This window comes from Halichoerus grypus, chromosome 1 (assembly GCF_964656455.1).
Source record: "Halichoerus grypus chromosome 1, mHalGry1.hap1.1, whole genome shotgun sequence".
Lineage (NCBI taxonomy): Eukaryota > Metazoa > Chordata > Mammalia > Carnivora > Phocidae > Halichoerus > Halichoerus grypus.
The window spans coordinates 25,785,527-25,812,694 of record NC_135712.1 but is presented as its reverse complement, the minus strand read 5'-3'; the positions used below and the strand labels follow the sequence as shown (position 1 = coordinate 25,812,694).

Genomic DNA, 27,168 nt, shown 5'->3' with positions numbered 1-27,168 from the left:
AGATATGGGTTGGTTGTACAACACATGGTTTGAGTCTCTCTCTTTGCTAGTACTCTGTCAGAAAAGAAACAGTTGAACACGGGGTCTAGTAAGCTTATATTTATTGTTGAAAAAGCCAATCAATATCAGTCTGAACATTAACTAATAGCATGGCTTTGCCACTGCCCAAACAGTATCGCAGTTAATAGCAATTTTAACGTCTGAAACCACCATAATTGCCCTCAGAAGTCAATAGATCAATAAGAGACTCTTTTTGGTTTTAGATACAGGTATTGAACCATACATCACGTTTTGAAAAGGTTACTTTTAATCATGACAGCCCAAATTTAAAATTAGTTTCAAAACTAAACAGAAACGAGAATTCTTATTTTTAAAGTCTGTAAATTTAGATTTAAAGCAATACAAACATCCGTTTACACTTTTGTTATATACTATTTAAATTTAATGAGCCTTGGGTGGCTCAGTCGTTAAGCGTCTGCTTTCGGCTCAGGTCATGAGCCCGGGGTCCTGGGATCGAGCCCCACGTCGGGCTCCCTGCTCGGTGGGAAGCCTGCTTCTCCCTCTCCCACTCCCCCTGCTTGTGTTCCTGCTCTCGCTGTGTCTCTCTCTCTGTCAAATAAATAAAATCTTTAAAAAAAAAATTTAATGAGCCTTTGCATGTTTTCACTGGAAATGCAAGTGTATAAAACTAAAAAAATAATAAAGCCACAGCTAAACAAGTGATCTAAATAAATTTAAAACTTAACTATAGTTAAAATAATAAATTGTCAAAGTGTACCAAGATATTTTGAACTTTAGTTAAGAAATTTGATCATGAAACCAATTTATAGGAAGCTTTCTTTAAATATTCTCTTGAAATGGAAATAGTTTTTTATTTAACCCTTTTATGCATAAGTTATGTATTGAAGATTCTCCTATGATGAAACCACATTTTAAAATATTTGTCTCTGAAGGGAAATTGCTAATGATCCTGCAGTGAAAATGTGTAAACCCCGTGTTTATTTTAGTTAGACATACAAACTAAGATGGAAGCAGAAAGCCGAAGACCATCATGTTATTTGGAAGAAGTGGTAGCATTATCATTTAAGGAGCAATCACTTACATTGATTGCATTCAGCATTCAGGAAACACTAACAGGGATGCAATGGTTTGTTTGTTTTCTAAGTTGTTAGGTGATGTCAAGCAAATGATCTGAATCCAATCTCTAATACATGAAAAATTCTTCTTTTGGCCTGTGTTACTGGAATTGTAATGTCCTTATTGAAGGTACATCTTTTGGGACACTCTTATAATTTAGCTAGCCTCGCTGCTTTAGATTGCTATTTGGACATTTTCAGGCTTTGAGATCTGTAAGGCTTGTAAAGTACAGACTACTTATTGTTTACTAGATGGTTATTAGCATGATCGAAATGCTTATAATATCAAAGGAAGCAGAAAACAATCTTTTCTGATCTAGTATCCAAACAAAATTTCTCAAAGGGACTGATCATTTTGTCTTATTTAGTATATACCAACAAAACAACAGAATGCTATTATTTCCTAATTCTCCTTTTAGTCTGTGTTGGGACACGAAGAACATTTCTCCGCTATTGCAGCCAACATGGTTTGGCTATCTTAGCATGGTACCAGTCATTTGGTGGGCTGAACTTAGAGGAAATTAGTAAGAAGATAAAAGAAACAAAAATGATGGGGTAGGTTTGGATGTGAAGGGAGCCCAGCAGAGATTAGGTATAAATTTGAAGAGGGGTGGGATAAGCAAGATCAGATGCTAAGGACCCTGGGACATCTGATCTAATATGGATATCCATCTTAAAAGCCATCTGGCACAGGTCATGGAGATTTCATCTGGGATTTTTTTTTTTTTTTAAGATTTTATTTATTTGAGAGAGAGTGAACAGGAGGGAGAAGGAGAGAGAATCTGAAGCAGATTCCACGTTGAATGCAGAGCCCTATGCGGGGCTCCATCCCACGACTATGAGATCATGTGCTAAGCCAAAACCAAGAGTTGGATGCTTAACCCACTGAGCCACCAAGTGCTTCTCATCTGGGATCTTTGTAAAATGAAGGCACTGGAACAAGAACTGAGCCCAGCTAGTGGGAAATGGGTCAAGTCAAAATGAATGTATTCATTTTGGCAAGGTTTAGGCAGGGCAGTATTCCCGCCCCTGTAAACGGTGCACTGGACTGAGAAAGTTGGGAGGATAGAGAGACCCGCCATAACTGAATCAGCTAGTTATTCCTTCTCCACTGGGAAGGTTTCAAGCTAGAAATTATCAACTGTATGGGGAGCTATGGCAAGTCTCTCCTCAAAAATGTCAGAGTCTACTATTACTGAAAATTTTTTTTCTATCTATGGCATCTAATAAATTTGTGATGCCAACTTTTTCATCACTTATTTTCTCTGCATATCCAGTTTCCTAAAACTTTCACTGGTTTGAATTATGACTTGTATTATTACATTAGTCCAGCATTCTCCCTTCTTTGTCTCTGAAAGTCGTATTTATCCATTAAGGGAATATTAGAAATCATCTCACTTGTAAAGGTCTTTATGAGGTGTGTTCATCATAATGAATCATACCTTCCTCTGAACTTCCTGTTACCTTACCTCTAAATAGTACTTCGTACTGTGTTTCAATTTGTTTCCACATTTTTCCAATTAGATTGTATGCCTAATGAATAGGAATAGTGTATTATCTATCTCCCTAGGTCCTAGCAGAGTGGTTTGCATATAGTAAACATCTACAAATGTCTATGCAATCAGATTACATATTTGCACAAATTCTGATGAATTTGACCTAATGAATCACCTATTATTCTTTGATAGGTTACTTAGCCTGTCGTGCTCTTAGTTTTTTCATTTATAAATGGTGGGGGAGGGGGAAAATCTACTCTCACTGAATTTGTAGATTAATTTTATAGTTAAGGAATCCCTATAAGAAAGAAACAGGAAAGACAGTCATTGACTCAATGCATATTTATCAAACATCTAAAGTTTGCCATGCACTCTTCTAGGCATCATTAGTTGCTAGAGGACTCTCTGCAGGGCCAGTGCAGTGCAGACAGCATTTGAACTTTGTCCACTATCACACCTGAGACATGTAATATCTCTGATTTACAGTATAGACCAACCTCACTGTTTTGTTTGACAGATACTTTTAAAAATAGTTTGGAAATAGCAAAAATGTAAAATTACCAACATATGTACCATAAAAGGTAAAAAGTAGAATTCCAAAGACTAAAGGTGGCAAATTAAAATTATATTAAATAGGGGTACCTGGGTGGCTCAGTTGGTTTAAGCATCTGACTCTTGGTTTCAGCTCAGGTCCTGATGTCAGAGTTGTGAGATCGAGCCCTGCATTGGGCTCAGTGCTGGGCATGGAGCATGCTTAAGATTCTCTATCTGTCTCTCCTTCTGCACCGCCCCCCCCCCACTTTCTCTTTCTCTCTCTCTCTCAAAAAACTAAAATAAAATTATATTAAATAGGAAAATATAAGCAAAGATAGTCATGATTAAACAACCACAATAAGCCTAAGAAAAATTAAACATAATTTTGACAAAGAAGGTGCTATTCAGCCATTCCATAATAATCTTGCTCAGTTTAGGTAGGGCTAACCCTCCTACCTACCAAACCCCACCTTAGGAGATGGGGCAATTGGTCTTCACCAGCTTTATTGCAGTAATAATCGGGATTGCAAGCACTTGTTGCATTTGGAGAGAAATGTCTAAGAATGAGGCTGAGCAGAGAGGTATATAGAGTGGCATGGTCTTGATACCTTTTGAACCCTTTCATCCAGCCATGCTCTGAGTTAGTTCAGTTCCTTGATTTGCCAGTTGTGTTGGGCTTCTCCAGTCTCTTTTGCCTTAAGCTGGTTTGAGTTGATATATATGTGTATGTGTGTATATAATGTATAAATATATATGTATATTTTATTTACAGCTGAAAGAATCCAGGTTAATATGTTCTTTTTAGTGCAATATTTAAGATATTCAGTTTAGCCCCAAGTCACTTGCGATTCAGAGGCCAATTTAATTATTGAATTTGCCATTTGGTTTGGGTTTCTTCCTACAGTATTTGGTTGGTTCTAGAATCTTGGAGCCCTTACTATTTTTTTTTTTAAGATTTTATTTATTTGAGAGAGAGAAAGAGAACAAGTAGGGGAGGGACAGGGTCAGAAGGAGAGGGAGAAACAGACTCACTGTTGAGCAGGGAGCCGGATGCGGGGCTCGATCCCAGGACTCTGGGATCGTGACCTGAGCCGAAGGCAGATGCTTAATGACAGCCACCCAGGTGCTCCTTGGAGCTCTTATTATCAAACACTTGTTTATCAGGAATCCTTTGGATCAACACTGAAACAGAGAACAATAAGGTACGCTGTGGACTATCTGAAAGAGAAAAATCCTGAAGAAGCATACATCTAAAAAATTCACTATATCTACTCTACATGTATATACCCTCAAACATCTCTTGGAGTCTCAACTAAATTGGTCTCTGCACTGGGAGGTCAGAGTAGTATTTTCATCTGGGGAAATTATTATTAAACTCCATTTAAGTAATTAACAAAGATATTTTTAATATATTCAGCTTTGCAAATGGAGTTAAATAATGAGTTCTGAATGCAACCATGTAAGATAAAACTTCTGAGGACACAATACAAAGACATAAGGAGACTCATTGTCATTAAAATTCTATATTCGTGATTTGGAACTATTATAATATTTCATTTGAAGAGGAATTAAATAGAAAAAATATTAAAAACCAAAAAAAAAAAAAAAGCCAGTGACTAGAAGGTATGTAAACCACATAAGTCAGAGAAAATGATCAGAAATTACAGAATATTAATCAGTAATAACATGGAAATTTAGAACCAAAGCTGTTAGTTAGAAGAGCTCAATCAGTATATTTTTTGGACTGTTCTATTTCCAACACCTATAAAATTCTGTCACTGCCACCAGGAGAAAATCATAGGAAATATTTTTCTCTTGCATTACAAAATTAAATTCATTCAAATTAAAAAAAATGGTTTTTTTTTTAGAATGTTTTTTGAAAAAATTAAAACGTGGTGTTTGTTTCATTTTGTTTTGTTTTAGAACAGAGGGTTATATCCACACTGGGAGATGACAGCATTCCCCACCAGAAATACAACTTGTAAAAGGGCTTGGAGGTTTTCCAGGAAAATGGCCAGTGACATTTGAGACTCACAGTTGAACAACCAGAATGCCAAGATCAATACTCCAGAGCAAGGAAAGGTAACAGGAATGTCGATAACTTCAGAAACGTAAGCTACATGCGGTGAGCAGATATGATTCACCAAATACCCATGTGTGGCACTATAGTTCTCAGCTTCCTTTGCAGTTAGGACTTCAGTAGTTGAAGTTCAGCCTAGTTCAGCCTAGCTCCTAGGCTGAAGCAGTTCTCAGTAGGTGTGCTTCTTCCCTTTCCCTATCAGTTTTCCATGGTGACCACCAATGCCAGATGACATAACTAGACAATAAATTCTACCCACATTAGATTTTATGATCATAAAATAAACTTGTTGTCTAAAGCCATTAAATATACATATTAATATATTTGTTATTATTAATATAATAATATAAGAAGGCAAGGAACTCTTTTCTCGGATGGAAGAGAATATAGCTCTGAGCCTTGTTTTTTTTTTTTTTTTAAAGATTTTATTTATTTATTTGGCAGAGAGAGACACAGCGAGAGAGGGAACACAAGCAGGGGGAGTAGGAGAGGGAGAAGCAGGCTTCCCGCTGGGCGGGGAGCCTGATGTGGGGCTCAATCCCAGGACCCTGGGATCATGACCTGAGCCGAAGGCAGACGCTTAATGACTGAGCTACCCAAGCACCCCAATCTCTGAGCCTTGTTGGAATACCTCACTGGTATTATTAAGGCCCATGAAACTAAGAGAAGCCTATCATTACCAAGAGGCCAGTGTTAGAGATTGACTGAGAGAATATTCATTGCTTGAGGAAAATGGCCTCAAATTTGGAGATTTTCTAAACTATCCGCAATACTGTGTTAGAGGGGAGCACAGTAGAGGAGCTGAGGAAGAACCCAACACTAGCATGCTAAATCTCCTCAGACTTTGAATAATGACAGAACTCTAGTTCCATGAGCGATGGTGCCTGGAGTCCTACTATAACCTGCTTCCTAATTGACTGGGGTCTCTCATAAGCTCCATTACTTCTTGCCAAGCTGATTCATAGACTCCTTCAGAGACTCATTCTGAGCCACTGTGGTGCTAGACATAGACTGACTGGCTTTGAACCCTGCCTCTGACACTTCCAAGCTGGATGACCCACCCTAAATTATTTTGATCACACTAGCTCCTCTCTACCTTACTTTGCCCATCTTTAAAATGGGGATAATAATATTTACCTCATAGAGTTGTTACGAAGATTCAGTAAGATATTCATGTAAAGTGTGTAGAATAGTTTATAGTTTCTATCACACCAAAGCACTCAGTAATGATTTTCTTTCAGTATTGTTATTACTACTGCTTGGATGACCAAAAGGTGCTGAAAGCTGGTATGTAGTAGAAGCCCTCCATTTTGGATCTAATCTTTGAGATTTAAATTCTAGACACAAATTCATATACAGTTTATTATATCCTCTTGGGATTGGGAACTTAGGCTTTTGTGCCTTCTTAAACATGAAACACTCTTTAAACCTGCATGTTCTGTGATTTCAGACATGAACTATTTTTATAGCATTTGGTATGAAAGCTGGGAAGGTAGGAGGGTATGGACAGTGATGTAGTGGAGTTAATATTTTCAGAAGTTTAATAATTTTTCTTCAACTTCTTTTTTTTAGAGGGGAGAAGGTGCAGAGGGAGAGAGAGAACTTTTTTTTTTTTAAAGATTTTATTTATCAGAGAGAGAGAGAGATCATGAGTGGGGGGTGGGGGGGAGAAGCAGACTCCCCACTGAGCAGGGAGCCTGATGCAGGACTCGAAACCAGGACCCTTGGGATCGTGACCTGAGCCGAAGGCAGACGCTTAACCAACTGAACCACCCAGGTGCCCTGGGAGAGAGAGAACCTTAAGCAAACTCCACATGCAGTGCAGAGCCCGACTTGGGTCTCAATATGACGGTGAGATCATGACCTGAGCTGAAACCAAGATTCAGGTACTTAACCAACTAAGCCACGCAGGCACTCTTTTCTTCAACTTCCCATAAGAGGTATTTGTTCTTGTTTTCATTCAGGGTAATAAGTCTGTATGCTCTGTTCATGAGGGGTGGCTTCAAGGATGCTGGTAGATATTCCATTTCTTTATTAGAATGCTGGTTATTTAGGTGTGTTCACTTTGTGAAAATACATAGATTGGACATTTATGATTTGTGCACTTCTTAAGTTTTACCTTTAAAAAGTCTTGATTAGAAGTGCAGTCTAGTGTTCTTTACCTTCTGCTAGATTGGGAAATTTTTACACACATGCTCATTTTATGATTTGTGGTATTGCATAAAACAGTTATTTCTGTAATAACACTAAACATGCAATTATTAAGAAGTGATATATTTAACTTGAGTCAAACACATATGTTTGTTAAAAATGTATTATTTTTTAAAAAATAGCTCTTTTGTTTACTTTTGAGTGTGTATCTAATGTGTTTGATCTTGTATCGAAGGATAATTGCTTATTACTTATAGATGTTACCTTATAGACTCAGAGTTGCCCACCAATGGAAAAAAACCTGACGATTCATTATGCAACTTGATTATGTATTATGATTCTCTTTAATATTTAAACTACACTTAGAACCATACATTCTTATTAATATAAATCATATTTTAGCAATTTAAAAGACAAATTTACTATGTAGTTGAGTGAATGCAAAATTGTCAAAATACATTGTGAATTTTAAAAATAGGCAACATAAAAAACATTGTGTATATCATTTTATATCTGAGTAAAAAACAGAGAGGAAGAAGAGAGACTATATATTTATTTTTCTTATATACGCTTAAATAATAACTAAAAGAACACAAGAGACTAATAAAAGTGACTTTTTTTGGTAAGATAAGTGGGAACCAGGAAAATTTGTAACAAAATTGAAACGAGCAGACAGTTCATAGTAAATATCTTTATGATTTTAAGTTAATGAAAAATATAGATTACCTACTCAAAATTAAATAAATGATATACAAGCATACAATAACTTTCCTAAGATAGTAATTCTTTAGGTTTTAGGGCATTTATCCTCAAGACCCATATAAAACATACAGACACCCACAGGCAATACACTCCATCTGGAGGGATGATACTCTTAGCAAGGGAATCTAGCACATTCCGTAGAAGAGGCAGGAAGAGAGGGGAGGTAGGAAGACTCTTGTGATGTGGGAGAGGAGCCAAAGGTAAACTTTGCTGCCTTGTAAGGTAAGTCTTTTTAATGACTATGAGGGCTGCCAACTTTAGGGTAAAACTGAAGGACATCATTTTCACAAAGATTCTTCCCCTCATACTTGGAAAGATGAGTTGCTTGTTACTCCCAGAGTTCCATGAGATGAATTCATTATTTTAAGATGAAATGAGTTGAGATTGAAAGAATATGTTCTGCATTTTATATACTAAATAGGTGATACTCTTCCTGTCTCTTAGCAATACTCATTGAAGTGTTGCTATAATATCTTTTTTTAATATAAATTGATTTTTTTATTACAGTCATCTGGAATGTCTCATGTTTCCTGTCATTTATAATAAAACACATACATGGATTCATATATTTAAAGTAGTTGTTTAAAGTTTATTTTAAAGCAGTAAAACTTTTTTCGCTGGAGGGGGAGGGAGAGAGAGTAGGGGAGAGAAAAAGAAATTATGGTTACTGCCTCCGAGAAAAAGTTCAAACCTTTTATACCTAAAGCCTTTTAAAAATTCTTAGGTTAGTCAGTTTTGCTTACCTGCATCTTCCTGCCAAACAGATTTCAAGAAAAATCATTGATTTAAATAATATAAAATTTTCTTTTTTTATGTGTGTTTTTTGTTTTTAACTTATTTTATTTAAATTCAATTAGTTAACGTATAGTGTATCATTAATTTCAGATGTAGAGTTCAGTTTTTCATCCGTTGCATATAACACCCAGTGCTCATTATATCATGTGCCCTCCTTAATGCCTGTCACCCAGTTACCCCACCCCCCACCCACCTCTCCTCCAGCAACCCTCAGTTTGTTCCTTATGGTTTGTCTCCCTCTCTGATTTCATCTTATTTTATTTTTCCCTCCCTTCTCCTATGATCTTCTGTTTTGTTTCTTAAATTCCTCATATGAGTGAAACCATATGATAACTGTCTTTCTCTGATGGACTTATTTCCCTTAGCATAATGCCCTCCAGTTCCATCCACGCCATTATAAATGGTAAGATTTCATCCATTTTGATGGCTGAATAATATTCCATTTTGTATACACACACCACATCTTTTTTTGAATTTTTTTCTTGTCCCCTTTATTTTATTTTATTTTTTTATTAACAGTTATTATTTGTTGCAGGGGTACAGGTCTGTGATTCATCAGTCTTACACAATTCACAGGGCTCACCATAGCATATACCCTCCCCAATGTCCATCACCCAGCCACCCCATCCCTCCCACCCCCCTCCACTCCAGCAACCCTCAGTTTGTTTCCTGAGATTAAGAGTCTCTTATGGTTTGTCTCCTTCTCTGGTTTCATCTTGTTTCATTTTTTCCCCTCCCTTCCTCTATGATCCTCTGTCTTGTTTCTCAAATTCCTCATATCAGTGAGATCATATGATAATTGTCTTTCTCTGATTGACTTATTTCACTTAGCATAATACCCTCTAGATCCATCCACGTCATCGCAAATGGCAAGATTTCATTTTTTGATGGCTGCATAATATTCCATTGTATATATATACCACTCTTCTTTATCCATTCATCTGTAGATGGACATCTAGGCTCTTCCCATAGTTTGGCTATTGTGGACATTGCTGCTATAAACACTGGGGTGCAGGTGCCCCTTTGTATCACTACATTTGTATCTTTGGGGTAAATACCCAGTAGTGCAATTGCTGGGTAGTAGGGTAGCTCCATTTTCAACTTTTTGAGGAATGTCCATACTGTTTTCCAGAGTGGCTTCACCAGCTTGCATTCCCACCAACAGTGTAGGAGGATTCCCCTTTCTCTGCATCCTCGCCAACATCTGTTGTTTCCTGACTTGTTAATTTTTGCCCTTCTGACTGGTGTGAGGTGGTATCTCATTGAGGTTTTGATATGTATTTCCCTGATGCCAAGTGATGTGAGCATTTTTTCATGTGTCTGTTGGCCATTTGTATGTTTTTGTTGGAAAAATGTCTGTTCATGTCTTCTGCCCATTTCTTGACTGGATTATTTGTTCTTTGGGTGTTGAGTTTGATAAGTTCTTTATAGATCTTGGATACTAGCCCTTTATCTGATAAGACATTTGCAGATATCTTCTCCCATTCTGTCGGTTGTCTTTCTGGTTTTGTGGACTGTTTCCTTTGCTGTGCAAAAGCCTTTTATCTTGATGAAGTCCCAATAGCTCATTTTTCTTTTGTTTCCCTTGACTTTGGAGACATGTCTAGCAAGAAGTTGCTATAGCTAGGGTCACAGAGCCTGTGTTCTCCTCTAGGATTTTGATGGATTTCTGTCTCACATTTAGGTCTTTCATCAGTTTTGAGTTATCATTGATGTGGCTGTCCAGTTTTCCCAACACCATTTGTTGAAGAGACTGTCTTTTTTCCATTGAATATTCTTTCTTGCTTTGTCAAAGATTAGTTGACCATAGAGTTGAGGGTCCATTTCTGGGTTCTCTGTTCTGTTCCACTGATCTCCACTGATCTGTGTGTCTGTTTTTGTGCCAGTACCATGCTGTCTTGATGATTACAGCCTTGTAAGAGAGCTTGAAGTCTGGCATTGTGATGCCACCAGTTTGGTTTTCTTTTTCAACATTCCTCTGGCTATTCGGGGTCTTTTCTGGTTCCATACAAATTTTAGGATTATTTGTTAAGCTCTGTGAAAAGTGTCAATGGTATTTTGATAGGGATTGCTCTGGGTAGCATAGACCTAAATATAAAATTTTCTAATTGTGATAAGTGTCAAAATCGTTTGCTATGAAATCAAGATTCTTCAAATGAAAATTGTCAAGATTTTCTTGCCTGATATTTACATTTAAAAATATTGTTTAAAATTGTACAAGGGCACCTGGGTGGCACAGTTTGTTAAGTGTCCAACTCTTGACTTTGATTTTAGCTCAGGTTGTGATCTCAGGGTCTCAGGGTCGTGAGATTGAGCCCTGCATTGGGCTCCACGCTCAGCTGTGGAGTCTTCTTGAGATTCTCTCTCCCTCTGCCCCTCCCACTTGTGCTCACTCACTCTCTCTTTCTCTCTAAAATAAATAAGTCTTTAAAAAAATAAAATAAAATTGTATAGCATATTTGTTGTAACCTTTTGTCCTGTCAATGTGTAATACTTACACGAAATGGGAAAACAATAATTTAACTAGCATATAAAATCACTACTTATTGCAAAGTCAATTTGATTTGGATTGAGAAAATCTAGTTTCAAGTCTAGAATCTTCCAGTTACCAGCTATGTGATGGGGTATGAAGGCAGGACATGCTTCTTTCCATGTCTTAAGTGTCTCATGGTTAAATGCAGATGGTAGTATATGATACATTGGGTGGCAAATAGAATCAAATACAAAATTGTATAAAAATATTTTCTATATTTTGGTGACCTATAAAATATTATCCATTCACTTATAGATTTTTCAAAAGATTTTATTTATTTACTTGAGAGAGTAAGAGAGAAAGAGAGAGAATGAGAGGGGGAAGGGTCAGAGGGAGAAGCAGACTCCCTGTTGAGCAGGGAGACTGATGTGGGCTCCATCCTCTGACTCCTGGAGCTGAAGGCAGACTCTTAACCAACTGAGCCACCCAGGTGCCCCTCACTTATAGATTAATTGGAAAATTTGTAAGTGTCCACAATGCATCGCTGTGTAGAGATAGATCTACAAAGCAAAAGATAGTAACAACACCTAAATGAAAATATTGCTTTGTGATAAAAGCAGATATTTTTCCCAAGTTCTAACTTTCTAGAACTTTTCTGTTGAAGTCATTATTATGAATATTGCTTATCAGAATGAGAAGTTGGCTGTGGTTGGATTGCACTATTTTTTCAGTTTTGTATCTTTTCATTTGATAGAAACAAACATAGCCATTCTGTATGGTAGTGCCATTTGTTCATGATTTTTAAAAACTATTGCTATTAATCCAACTTCCTTCCAGGTTTATTACACCTCACATCAACATTTCACACTAATAAATTAATTTGATGGCTTGCTGCTCCCAGTAGTTTAATTTCTCAAACTTTTGGGGTCACATCCATAATGTGTGGATGGTGCAACATAAGACAGCATTGTGATAGTTTCAAATTTGTGGAGGTATACTCGTTAGGGTGTGTCAGCTTATCAAAAACCTCCCCATGTAAATTTCTTTCCATGCCATGTTTTTTTCTTAGGGCACATCTATAGTGACAAAATGGTGCATGAATAAGCCAACAGATGGTTTTATCTCAATGACTGCATCATGGGATGCATCATTAGTTTCATGTCTGTGCTACACTAGGAATGCTGGCTTTACTGGAGGCATCTGGCTGGCAGTTCCTTGGGGGGTTATCACACACACATAACCCAAGCTTCCCAGCTGTGTTTTCAGTTCCCTGGTGTTTAGTCTGGCATGAAAAGGTGTTCATGAGCCAAGCTAATCCTCTTGTCAATTCTGTGAGCAGCTAGAAGAGAACTCTTAAATCCTAAACTGCTAATATCTATCCTGACTTCCTTCTTTCATTTAAATTGGTTGATTTGTCAAAGTTTTTTTTTTTTTCCTTTAGCTCTGATCAATGAGATCAGGATTATTGCAAAACAGATACTTCATTTCAACTAAAAACATTGATATAATGAAATAAACATATGTGGCAATTAAACAATGAGGCCACCACTAGATACAATTACAAAGGTTTTATTGTTTTGTGTTTAGCTCACCAAATAAAAGTAATGGCTAATGCAGTTTTTAGCAGTACCTTTCTAATTTATCATACAAAAACCAACCCTCTCAGATTAAATGTCTATAAAATATATTTAGGAAAATAAAAAGGTTGACCTCATAAGCGCAACAGTTTATTTATGGATCTCCTGAAGCTTCTTCAATGTCCTAGAAAAGTATGGTTAAAAAACAGACACCAACAAAAAAGTATGTCTTTGTAATATGATGGAGGAGAACTGTAATTAAATAATATAAATTACACATATAAAATATATACAAATGGGAGAAGGGAGAAGGCAAGCAGGTGAAATACCACTTTTGCTTTCTGAGGGTTATAGATTGCTGGTTTGACCCACATTGTTATGGAATTTTATATTAGATTTTTGTTGATAATACTTCAATGGTTTACATTAGAAAGCATTTTTTCCCTACTCACAGGTCTACAAGATAGCTGAGTCATCTCTTCTCCAGGCTCTGGGTGCATTTAGATGTGTTCATTATAGGGGCATCTGTGTGGCACAGTCGGTTGGGCGTCCAACTCTTGGTTTTGGCTCAGGTCATGATCTCAGGGTTATGATCTCAGGGTCATGAGACAGAGCCCTATATCGTGCTCCATGCTTAGCACGGAGTCTGCATGGGATTCTCTCTCCCTCTCTCTGCCCTTCCTGCTCATGCTTTCTCTCTCTCTCTCTCAAATAAATATATCTTTAAAAAATAAAAAAATAAATGTGTTCATTAAGCTGTCATTCTGAGATGCAATGAATAATGAGGGCATGTTCTTCTCATGGCAGAAAGGTATAGATAAGAGGCCAAACCAAAACACAGAAACCTCTGTCTCAATAGCTTGTATGTCATATCCCATCATATTTCTGTGGCCAAGGGAAACCACATGATGAATCCAAACATCAATAGAGTGAAAACATATTCTCCTATGGTGGGGTGGGGAGAAGAAACATTTGTGGTGTAATTATACAATCTACACATAATTTGTAATTTGGATAACAAATATTAACTTTCACCCACAGAATATATCCACCACAATCCCAGTGAAGATTCCTTCCTCCCCTCAAAATTTTATGCTTTTATGGCATCAGATTTAAAGTTCAAAATCTTGAGATAATCCCTACATCATATCTGCCCCTCCCCTCAACCAACTTTCAGTGGTGGAGTTGGAGTAGAAATAATCTCCAAAAATGTGTAGTTTCTTGGCCACCCACATCTGGTTCCAAAGCCAATGACATAAATTTAATGTTTTTCTTCGGGCTTCCTCCTGGTATCAATTTCTGCATTACTTTGCTTTTGCAGTATTGGTGCGGTATAACAAGGGATCGAGCATGACAGTAATTTACAACAACACACAATTCCAACAAATAGTCCTATAGCTTAGCTGTGGGGGCTCTGGTCCAGACTGTTGATGAAGGTTGAATTGGTGCCACGTGTCTATTATCTTGTGACCCAGGCCAAAGGAGTATTGCCAACCGGAAGAGCTCTTTCCTTGTGGAGAGAGCAAAAGTGAGAGAGACCAAAACAAAGAACTCATGAGCATTTTAAGTTTTTCCTTAGGATGTGGCTTATGTCTCTCCCATTCTGTTTGTCAAAGTAAGTCACATGACCAAAATCAAAATCCATGAAATGGGGAATTTTACTCTTCCCAAAGAAGGTGCAAAGGGAGAGTAAATATTTGTGAAAGTAATACAGGCTACCTCAAATTGTTAAATGGGTCATAGCCAAATAAAATATAGTTGTGGGCTTCAGCGTGAGTAAGTTTCGGAACTTACCCAAGAGGAAACTATTACCTTTAAAATAATCCTCCTTTGTTTCCTTGAATAAGTTTCTCAATGCCATTCAGGATCCTCACAGTTCTGCTTGCACACAAAATTTGCTTTGCTAGAACATTCTTTGTAGAGAAAAGAGTTGGGAAGAAGTAGAACAATGTAAATCACTGAAATTGTAGACCACAGGTAGTTATTCTTTTATGACTTTGAAAAGATTATTTTCAATGAGGCAATCATGAATTTTAGGATTATGAAATTAGCATTATTAGTTCCTTGGGAGACTGTGACCTTTTAAATAGCTTTATGTTTCTGTGATTACTAGAAAAGGGAAAGGAAACAAAAACTAAATAAAATCTCAAGTGTTTAGGCTTATGATTTCATTGAATCCATATAATATGGCTTTATAATTTATTATGAAATATTAAAAGACAAAGTAGGGGAAATACTCAAGTGCAAAGAAATTGACAAAGTTTGTCTAGTATCATTTCATAAATAGAAAGCTTGATTAAAGAGAATCAGCTGGAGTTTAAAGGTGGGTTAATATGCCTCTTAATAGCAGCATTATACATTAAAATACTGTTCAAGAAGGTAAAATATATGAATCATTGAGTAAACAGGGTTATAATTTTGGCATAGTTTTTGTCATTATTGACCAAACTTATTTTTATGAAAACAACTTTCTCAAAAGAAGATAAATACAAACTGCTAGAAATACAAATGCTTTTTTATTTTATGATTTTTTCTTTCAGGTTCCCTTAGAAGAGCTGCATTTACTCCTGCACAGGTGTTTCAACCTTTATAATGAGTTTGATTCAATTCAACAAACATCTATGTAGTCTCACCCATGGGCAAGACACCATGGAAATATGAAGACAAAAATGCCCCTTTAACTGGGGATATTAATATTCACCGGGGAGAATATGCCTGTTGTAGTTTGTCTTTGAAGAAACAACTTCACCCAGCTTTTAACATTTAAAAAGTGCTAATCAGTGTTACCATAAAGTAGCAGTGCTTCTAATAAAAATTCTGACAACCTAACTGTCAGCCGCTTTCCCTGCCTGCCTAATAAATTTCTCAGTATTTTTGGTTCCAACATCCTGAGATGACAGTGCTTGGAGAGTTCGCTGCTTATTTTATAACCTATTCAGCAGAAATTATTTCCATGGCTGCCAGCCACTGGGCGTGGACTAACTCTGTGACTTGGCACAGTAGTGTTTCCTTCCATTTGACTTAATTTAAGCATCTTTTCCAGCTGTACCTTCCAGTGAATGCCCGCACCTTTCTGCAAAGGGTGCTAGAAAGAGCATCGAACTGACCGTTTGAATAGCCATGTTGTAGCCCCAGGTGCATGACCACGTGGCTCTACTTTACTGTTTAATTTGTTACCATCTATTGATTTGATCTATATCTTCTCAAGGTCTCTCTCAACGTTATTTCTCCCCTGCGTTTTGCTTCCCTTCCTCAGTCTCTTCTGCACAGTACCCCAGTCCTCCAGCTTCAGAACGAAGGAAGCCTGGCTGCACACTTGGCACATTTTGTGGCCTTTGGTTTCCTTCTCTATTAAAAAGAAACAATGATACTCATCTTGGTTAGTAGGAAAAGTAAGCTGAAGCCATTACAGTGCTTCAGATACTGCTTTGCACAGAGCAGGGACTTGCCCTGTCTGACACCCAAGGGTTACAGTTCCCCGTTCCTTTCCATCTCTAGGCCGTTTACTTGTTTGCTCCTGGGGTCTTTATGAAAGAACCTGGCTAGGGGTGATGAGGGTTGGAGAGACGTGAGACCCACCGGGCTCTACATGGGCTTCTGGTTGGAAAGTGCCACAGCTGAATAATGGCTGATAGAAGAAAAGCTGGGGTTTTATACAAGAAAATGGTGGGGAAGTCTAGCCACACTGGCACGGCTAAAATAATTCTGCCTTAGTTTTGCCGAGACACTCGAGGGCTGGTCTACCTGGATATTTAGCTCTCTGAGATAAGTACTACTTAGGTTAATTTTAGCAAATTTCTGATGGTCACATACTGTCTTCACAGTTTTTGCCCCATTTGTTTACCATCAGTCTTATTATTTTTTCACTTTAAAATGACCTAAATTTTCACTATTTTGTTCAGTCTTATTCAAGCAGTAGTATCTGTAAAGTTTTATTTTTGATGTGGTAATTATGTTTAACCTTTTGATCCCCCCTTCACTGCTCCCTCCACCCATTTCTGGCAACCACCAATCTGTTCTTTGTATGTAAGAGCATTTTCTTCCTACTTTTTTTTTTTTAGATTCTACATATAATTGAGATCACATGGTATTTGTCCTTCTCTGACTTATTTCACTTGGTATTATGCTCTTGATGTCTATTTATGTTGCAGCAATGGCAAGATTTCATTCTTATTATGGCTGAATATTCCATTATATATATATATATATATATATATATATATATTTATATATATGTACATATACATACATACATATGCACACAATTTCTTCATCCATTCACCCATCAATGGACACTTAGGTTGTTTGCATATCTTGGCTATTGTAAATAATGCTGCAGTGAACATGGGGATGCAGATATATTTTCAAGCTAGTGTTTTCATTTTCTTCGGATGAACACCCAGAAGTAGAATTCCTGGATTATATGGTAGTTCTGTTTTTAATAATGAACTTCCATACTGTTTTCCATAGTGGCTGCACTAATTTATGTTCCCACCAACAATGTACAAGGGTTCCTATGTTAATTTCTTAATACACATTCAAGTAAATATATAATGATTAAAATCTATATTTCACTTAAATCCTCTCAATGACCTTTGGGAAACATTGGCTTAGTTTTGCATAGAGTTGGCCAATGGGTGGGGGTGATGGTTGAAGAACTAGGTATGAGAAGTAGGAGAAAAAAAATCTACTTTCTTAGGAAATACTAGTTAGTGGAGGCTCTAGTCTTTCTACTTGTATAACACAGGAGAGCATATTCTTGAGAAGTGGCTTGATGTTGTGTTTAAGAGCACAGATTCGAGAGCTTGACTTCAAATCACAGCTGTCCTCTTCTAGTCATGTGTGACCATGGGCAAGTTACTTAGCATCCTTGTGCCTTAGTTTCCTTACCTTTAAGAATGGGGATAAAAAGAGTGTCATAAGACTTTTGTGAGAATAAAAGGAGTTATATATATAAACCTTTCAGAAGGTAGCAGCACGTGGTAACTATAAACTGATATTATTGTACTAAGAAAGAGAAGAGCAAATCAGTCTCAGAATTTCCGATAACGTCTAGTAGGAAGACCTGAGTTTACCTTTTAACAACCCAACTAACATTTTACCCAAGCACTAAACCAAATGTCTTGGATCTTTTCTTTTTTTCACTAAGATAATTTGGCATTAATTCATAATGGTTAGGCTGCTTCTGGTAAGACTTTATGTATTCCCTTTTCTGCTCTTCTAATGTGCCAGTGTAAAGATTTCATATTCAAAATTGTATTATTTATTACTTATATTATGACTTAAAACAATAAATCTATCAAGGTTTAAAAGTTCAAGTCAATAAAATGCTGTCTATATTCCAACCACAACTTTTAAATATTCCAACCACAACTTTTAAAAAACATATTATGCCAAATGCATGATATTTTAATTCTTTGGTGATATATTGAAGAATGATATTCCAAATTATATTATTCATACAACGAATCAGTAGAGCTTAATTTTTTTAAATGCTGGAATGAAGAAAGAAATTTACTCTGCTCAAAGCTCTTGGTTAATTGTGCACTTTAATAAAAGGGCAGGATAGCAAATCACACCTTAGTTTTTTAAACTTTAAAGACAATGAATAGGCCACTTTGTGTGAAAACTGATGTGTGTCCTCATTCAGATGCTCTACTTTGACTTTGTGGATGCTGTCAGAGTTGTGAGGGGAGAGTAGATGTTGGCCAGATGAATGCAGACTATTCTCCACAGTTGCTTACCTGCTTAGGTACACCTGTTCCCGGAAGGATATCAGGTGACTTCCATAGGTGTGTAGAGAAAAAAAAATAGGAGTGTAGAATATTTTCTTTTCCTTGCCTGGTCATGAAACCTCAAGACAGCATAGCTGCTGGTTAAACAGGGAAGAAACATCTGTTTCTGGTGTTGCTTCCTGACCTTTTACCGCCTTTGCGCAGCTATCCTTATGTGCACATTGTGAGTATATGCTAAAGTCTCCTTTGAAGGCAACTCAGGAAGTAACTGGTTTTTGTAACATTTATGCAATAATATTTATGCAACATTATGCAACACTGATGCAATATGCAATTAGAGATGATAATACAATTAAAAGAAAAGGCAGGGAACAATACACTCCTTCATCCTTAATTTCCAAAATTGTTCCCATATTATATGGACATAAAATGAATTATCAACGTGTCACTGGAAGGCGGGAAGGGTCTAGAACATGACTTCTGCTCTGAAGGCTTTTTTTTTTTTTATTAAATGAAACCCATAACATTGATGTTGGGTTAAAAAAAAGATGTACCAGACATAGTTCTGTTTATGAATGAACTTAGCTTCCACCTGAGGAGGTAAAATACATACATGAAAACAGCGAAGTAATTTGGGAAAACTGATAGTATGAAACATTTTACAAGGTAGATTTTATTCAAGAGTTAAATGAGTAAGTTTTATCCATTTGGGAAAGGAAAAAGTGTGGTTCAAGATTTTTTTTGGTCTTTTTTAGGAAAGGTGAGCCAATGTTTATGACAGATATAGTGAAAGAGGCATTGAAAGGTGGGGAAAATTGTAAGAGGTGTGTAGCGAGGTGAAAGCATAGAGACCTTCAGTCACCTGGTTGGTTGGTTTGCGGGCTGATTCATGAAAGCAGGAAGTGGAAATGAAGCTAGAAAGATAAAGAAGAGCAATTTTGGAGGGTCTTGAATGCTCAACAAATTCAAACTTTATTCTATGGTCAGAATGTAATCGAAAGCTTTTGAGTAGAAGAATATATTAAAAAAAAACAACCTGTTTTGTTTTTTCTGAATAGAAGTTTTGATGGTGGCATTATGCACAAATTTTTCTTCTAATTTTTGTATTATATGTTCTACAAGTGTATTTATGTCAACAGTGGAAGCAAATTAAGAAAATAATAAACATGAGAAAGCTATATTTTAGGCAAAACAGTGTGGAGATGGTATATGGGATAATTGCATATACTGATGCTGGGGAAGGTAAAACCTCAATCCCAGTCAACTCTTTGGGTTAACCACAGGCACGTCGGCATATTCCTGGTATTGCCTATGAGCCTTAAGAGTTGTTTTATGTTATAAAAGGGTTTAGAAGAAGTAGTCATCAGAAATAATATGATCACATAACTTTTTAAAAAATAGAAAAATCTGTCGTACATGCAACCAACTGACTGTATTCCACTTATAATAAATTAGGTGTTCTAAACAGGTTTTCTACCAAAACTTATTGAAAATAGCATTTTGTTGCTATGACAACTGAGAATAGCAATTGGAAACTAGAACATTAAAGGTGAGACAGAAAAGACAGACAAATAGTTCATATTTAGCTATATGGTATTCCTTTTGAGTTTTTATAAATCCAAGGAAGAATTTGAAATTCTTGAATATTCAAAAATGAATAGTTTTTCTCCTTAAAATCATATAGATTTAGAATGTCCAGTTATATTTGCATTATATGTTGGTTATTAAATGAAATGAGTCAAGTCTCCTTCATTTCTCCTGAATCTCAAAAGTCTTCATCTATTTGAGCTATGATTGATTACTTTTGGTAGATTCTGAACGTTTTGACCCTTAGCTAGGACATATATCTATTTATTGATTGAAATTCTGATTTTCAAAGTGTACTTTATGAATCCTAAGGGTTCCACAAAATATCTCTAGAGTTTCTTTGGAAAGAAATATGATCATTATGGCCACTTGATTTGGGTGTTTTCTATTTCTTTTAGGTTTCACTTCAACACCACACTAAAAATGGCAATTGTGGAGCTCAGGAAAGGAGCAGGTAGCTTCATAATTCAGAAAGTTTGCAGCAATTTGATAAAAAAAAATTACTAGTTTGTTTTAAAAGATTCATTTATTTGAGAGAGAGAACACACGAGCAAGGGGAGGGGCAGAGGGAGAGAGCGAATCCTCAAGGACACTCCATGCTGAGCGTGGGGCCCACCGAGGGCTCAATCCCAGGACCCTGAGATCATGACCTGAGCTGAAATCAGGAGTTGGCTTCTTAACCGATGGAGTGACCCAGGCACTTATTCTGTAATTACTATTTGTAGGCTTTTGAAAAATCTTAATTGATATCAACATTTATTGAATTCCTAATACTAGGTCCTGGGATACTGTATCATGGTAACATGATATCTGCCCTAAAGGAAATTAATGTGTGCACATAAAGAGACATAAGTACCCAACTAACTACTGGAGGAGAAGTATAATGTAATATTTTGAAAAATCAGGGCAAGAAAATATTTTTTTAGCTTCATAAAAAAAATAAAGCATGAAAAAAAATTTTTTTCTGGCTACTAAAAAATAGATCTCATATAGGAGGTGACAGTCAACCACGTGGAAAATATCAAGGTGTAGATGGACACTGTTTTGGGCAAATTGAAACTTTGCCAGGCACATCAGGACATGTGTTCACTGTATTCAGGGAAGATATTACTAACAGGAGTATATAGCCGTGTGGAAGTAGAAAAACAAAATTTAGAATCTCTATCATTATCATCTAGGAATGTACATCTGAATTTTGGACTTGTGCATGCCCTCTCATAAAAAATACAGCTATAGTGAGGATGAGTCCACATTTCTGCAGAGTAGGAGGATACATTTAAACTAAGATTCTTGAATATAAGCGACATGGATTACACTTGAAAATCTCCCGCCTTGCAAGTCTTTAGTGTTAGTAAAGGCAAGGGAAGTTTGGAGGGTTGGAAGCCTTCTCTGCCACAGGAGTAAGCAAGTTTGGAGGAGAGGAGGCTGTTCTTCTGTCCTTCTGTGCTGGATGAAGTTATCCAAGGTCCATCCCCACCCACCACCCTCATTCATGTAAGCAGGAAAAGAAAAGGGAGAAATTCCAAAACCTGGCTTCAGGTGAAAGTAGAAAACTTATAATTCAGAGATACATTCATTCTTTCATTTATTTATTTGGTAAATATTTATCAGGTACCTACCAGTGGGGAATAAAACCAGCCCAAAACTCATGCTCTAGTGGGAAAAGACAAACATTGAACAAGTAAACAACTATGCCCCCAGTTGTAACAATAAGTGTGATATGTGCTCACTAAATGTTTGTTGAATGAGTAACAGATGCAGTCATAAATATAAACTGGGAGTGGGATAAGCAGGGAAGGATTTGGATTATGTGGTCAGGGAAAGTCATTCTGCAGATCTAGGCAGAGGCAGAAGGATAGTGCCGTCTCTTCCATTCTGATCATCCACCCTGAACTATTAACTTGAGTTGGGGAAAACAACATAGAGTCTGGCAGAAGATTCCATGGTCCTAGTGGCCCTCAACAGGTTAGAATAAGCCATGTGGAGGAATATGTTTAGGGAGAGGTTGATGTCTATGGGGGTGGGGAGGGGAGATTGATTAAGGGATTAAGATATTGAGGGTCCCATTTTATTTCCAGGATTTTTTTCAAAATCATTAGAATTACATGCTAATGAGCCCCATTGGAGATGAACCGGAATTCGCAATGATTCTCCCAGTCTTGTTTGAAGAAATTATTATCTTTTTGTAACTGTTGTATTTGACTTCATAAATATTTAAAAATCTAATCCAGTCTTCATTTTTCTGTTTCAGATTAAATGACTCCTACCTGTTAGAGAAGATAGGAAGTACTTAGCTAATACATTCATGATTTCTTGTCTCTCTGATCTTGAAAGCTCTTGAAAATTAAGGTTGCCTTATGAATCTTCGTGCCCATTCTCTAGAGAGAAATTGTATTGCATCAATTTTTTATGGAACATGGTTAATTTATTTATTGTTGGTATAAGGGATTTGACAATAAAAATGTACTTACTTTTATTATTATTTTTTCCCCTTTCTGTTCAGGTTTATTTTAAAGGAGTTTCTTTGGAATGCAGAATATGTAGCCTTTATTACAGGTAAACGATAACTTTTATATGTAAAAAAATTAAGTCTAGAGAAGAAAGAGACTTCTGTGGATGCTGACATCTATGAGTTATCTGACAGTATGTTCCTTGCTATTCCCCAAATTTCCATTTTGCTGTGCTGCAGTATACACATACATTTGGCACGCAAGCCATTTACCCTGAGAAACAGTGTATGAATAAATAGCAAAGTGACAGATGTACCTCCAGAAGGATATTTAAATTGATTTTTGTCCTAATACCTTTGTTTCCCCCCCCCAATTCCCTCTAACCTGATGTGTCATTCCACACACCCCAGTTTATTGCTATTATGGTTGCTTTGAGACCATTGTTTTTTAGTCACTTGATATTTTTGGAGAAATGCTGAATATTTGTGAATATCATAAGGACATATTTTATATTTTCTAGGTCTTTAGTGATTCCTTTTTCTGACAACCTTTACTTTTTAACAAAATAGAACACTTTTATAGAAAAAAATCTTGGTTCATCAAATATTCATTCATGGTTTTATGGACTCTTAGTTGGATTGTCTTTCACTCAACACCCATTTTTATTTTGCTTTGTTTGAATTTTCCATTTATGTGGCATTTGTGATATGTTGATCTGTTACTCAGAGGACCAAAGCAGATTTTCCAAGACTCTTAGTTTCTGATTTATTTGGAAATCAAATAAGAGAGTGTACCCATTCATTATAAATTGACCATAGTTTTTTTTTTTTTTAAGGTTTTATTTATTTATTTTTATTTTAGAGAGAGAGAGAGAGAGAGCATGCTAGTGGGGGAAGGTGCAGAGGGAGAGGGAGAGAGAATCTCAACAGACTCCCGGTGGAGCATGGAGCCTGACACTCGGCTCCATCCCAGGACCCTGAGATCATGACCTGAGCTGAAATCAAGAGTCCGACGCTCAATCAACTGAGCCACCCAGACGCCCCTATACTCTTTTTTATAGAAAGAAAGAAAGAAAGAAAAGAAAAGAAAAGACAAAAGAAAAGAAAAGAAAAGGGAGGGAAGGAGGGAGAGAGGGGAAAGAAGGAAGAAAAGAAGGAGGGAAGAAAGGAAGGAGGGAGGAGGAAGACAAAAAAAGGAAGAAAATTGTTAGTCTTTCTTAATTTTAAAGAAATAGAACTTTATATAAAGCTGAAAAGGACTTTAGAAATAATATAGCTTAGTGATTTCTAGCTTCTTTGAGTATGAAGCCCTATTTTTAACATACATATTTTTCTAGGACCCCACATAATAACAACTGTTCTTCCAACAAATATTAATAAATATGTGGACAAAAGTTTTAGGAATTTAGTGACATTTAAAAATTCAATTTTCATCCATATACATTTGAAAAATTAGTGCATTTATGCAGATAAGACTTACTTTGGCTGGAGATAATTTAGTACACATGAAGATTAAGATTTGAAAAATTTGTGAAATAACAGCATTTCTGGAGCAGAATGCCATCCGGTCAGGAAGCATGAACTTCTCCAACTCATTCTTTTTATATTTTAAAAGTGAAAACTAAAAAAAATGAAGAAACTTGCTCAAAATTATATTAACTGAAAATTTAGATTTATGATTCTGCTAGCTAAGCATTTTTTCCATATCACAATACTCAATGGGTAGTTTGTCAACTAAGTACCTAGATAATTCAGGCCTGACACTTGAAGTAAGGATGACCTTAGCTTATCCTTTTTTTGGGTTTAATTATCTCACCTTTGTTTAGTTGTGTTAATGTATATTAAGGCCATATTCAGTAATTAAGTCAAGATCAAGAAGTTTTTTTTTTTTTTTTAAAGATTTTATTTATTTATTTGACAGAGAGACACAGCGAGAGAGGGAACACAAGCAGGGGGAGTGGGAGAGGGAAAACCAGGCTTCCTGAGGAGCGGGGAACCAGATGCGGGGCTCGATTCCAGGACCCTGGGATCATGATCTGAGCCGGAGGCAGACGCTTAACGACTGAGCCACCCAGGCGCCCCAAGATCAAGAAGTATTGGTTCATGCTAGATTGATAGCAGTGGTACCCAGTTGCATTGCTTTAAATTAATACAGAAGCATTAAAAGGAAATTTTAACTTATGGAGTTGATATTTAGTTAGACATTCACATAAATTCATATGATTTTTCAAATCCGATAAGATATACTTCCAGTAATTGAATTTTACAGATATTTTTAACTCCTCACCTGAATGGTCAGAGCATGTAACAGACTTGGTGGTTCCTAAATTTAACTTCGAGTGATAGGAAAGTATGTTTTTGTAGCATTTCCAATTCTTTATTAAATTTCTAACAGCATTATGAACATTGACTCTTTCTTAGATAATCCTGTCAAGGCTAAAGACTTCTATTGGAATTATAAAGAAAAGTCGAACTGGCTCTTTACTGAGGTGGGTCATGCATTCTACAGCGCAGACATGTTTTGAAAATAAAAAATAAATCACGGGGGGAATTTGTCCAACTGCTCATTCTTGCATTTGAGCCAGTTACATACGTGCACAGATGTCAAAGTGTCATTTCTGAAGAATAGGGAGGATAAGCTTTGGATTCAATGCTCTCTTCCTGGAAATGACAACTAACTTAATTTAGAAAAAAGAAACTGTTTTTGCTTACTGCTAAAATGGTTATATTATAAGAATCTTATTATTTCACTTCCAAATATTTGTTTTATGACAGCCTGGCAATATTGTTGATAGTGTGCAAGAGCCTTATTAACCATCATTAAATAAAGTGTAATAGAATGAATAAATTAGTTAATATTGGATTTCAAAAATATTTCAAATATATTAATTATAATAATTTTAAACATTGTAACAAATCTCCTTTGTAGACCATTGCAATGGACTGAATGTTTGTGTCCCTCCTCAATTCATATGTTGAAATCCTAGCCCCCAATGTGTGATGGTATTGGGAGGTGGGGTCTTTGGGAGGCAATTAGGTCATGAGGGTGGAGCCCTCATGAATGGGACCATGCCCCCAGAGAGCTCTGTATTTCCCTTTTCATCATGTAAGTATCTAACCAGAAGTTGGCAGTTTGCAACCCAGAAGAGGGCCCTCCCTGGAATCCTCCCGTGCTGGTACCCCGATCTCTGATTTCCAGCCTCAAGAACTGTTAAGATATAAAGTGCTGTTGTTGGTAAGTCACCTGGTCTATGATACTTTATTATAGGAGCCTGCACTAAGACAACCCTATTTGTCACTTTTTGCTCAGGAACTCATATGAATGAACCCCGCTGTGCCTGAGGCTAAAGCCACTGTATAGAGCTGACCCAGTGAGAAGCCGCTGAATGCACATCGGTGCCTGGAATTCAGACTGTCTGTCCTTGAGGCTTATTAATGGACATAAGAAACAGGTGCTTACAGGGGACTGCAGACATTTGCAAGGGAATAGAGATAGTGAAGGAGTAAGTTGTATATTTGGGACAGACAGATTCCATAGTGCACTATTAAGGGGCCTGATGTCACTTTTCAAAACTTTGGATTCCAAATATTGTTGCTTAATTGATATTTCAGAGCCTCTGGAGACTCAGTGGTTGAATCATGCCTGAGATTTCTTTGGGACCACTCTTACTGAGATTACCTTTCTATTTTGGGTAGAGAAGAGCTACATTTTAGGTTGTTGAGTCAGTGTTGAGCTTTTTAGCTTAATCAGTTTGAAGTTCTTGTTTGATTTTTTTTTTTTTTAGTTGGGCAGAGAATCTTAACTTGCAACAGCCCTCTCTCCTGATTGCCAGTCATGTGGTCTTATCCCACCTTGTTTTGGGGGAATCTGGAGGCCAAACTCTATACATGTGCAAACATTCCTCATATAACCCTCAGTTCTCTTGGTTGCCCTTGAGGGAACTCTTATCTCCTGATTGATTTGAAAGCGGTTCTTAAATCTCTGGAACGGAAGTATGTTTTCTATAAGAGAGTCACTTGTCTTTTATGATACCTTATACATACTCGCAGGGAAAAACAAAGTCATTTCTTAAAAAAATTAATGAGCTCCCCTTTGCCAATAGTGGCTTCAAGGATTGGCTGGCTTTTTAGGTATCTGAGCCATTTGGGATATTGGGGTGTACTAATAAGCAGGAAATTACACCCAGTGCTTCAATTGTAATCCACTGGTATTCCTTCCCAAAGATGGAACTTTTCATGACAGCTACGGGCCCATGTATGTCTGGGAAGAGGATGGCACGGAAAGAGAAAGGAACTCCCACTAAGAATCTGGATTCTGCAGGCATTTGGAGCACTCAGGTAATCAGCCATTGAGGATCATCATCCTCAACCTGGACAAAGGCTAGAGAATTCC

General features: G+C 36.8%; 1 protein-coding gene across 1 annotated transcript in view; it reads left to right on the top strand.

Annotated features, from left to right (window-relative positions):
* Positions 1–27,168, top strand: part of CHODL (chondrolectin) — a 175,186-nt gene that overhangs the window by 125,060 nt on the left and 22,958 nt on the right. Inside the window, exons 2-6 of the mRNA XM_078057425.1 lie at positions 5,090–5,248; positions 22,830–22,882; positions 25,197–25,264; positions 26,086–26,227; positions 27,000–27,113. The gene's annotated coding sequence lies outside the window, so the exon portion shown is untranslated. The remainder of the gene's footprint in view (positions 1–5,089; positions 5,249–22,829; positions 22,883–25,196; positions 25,265–26,085; positions 26,228–26,999; positions 27,114–27,168) is intronic.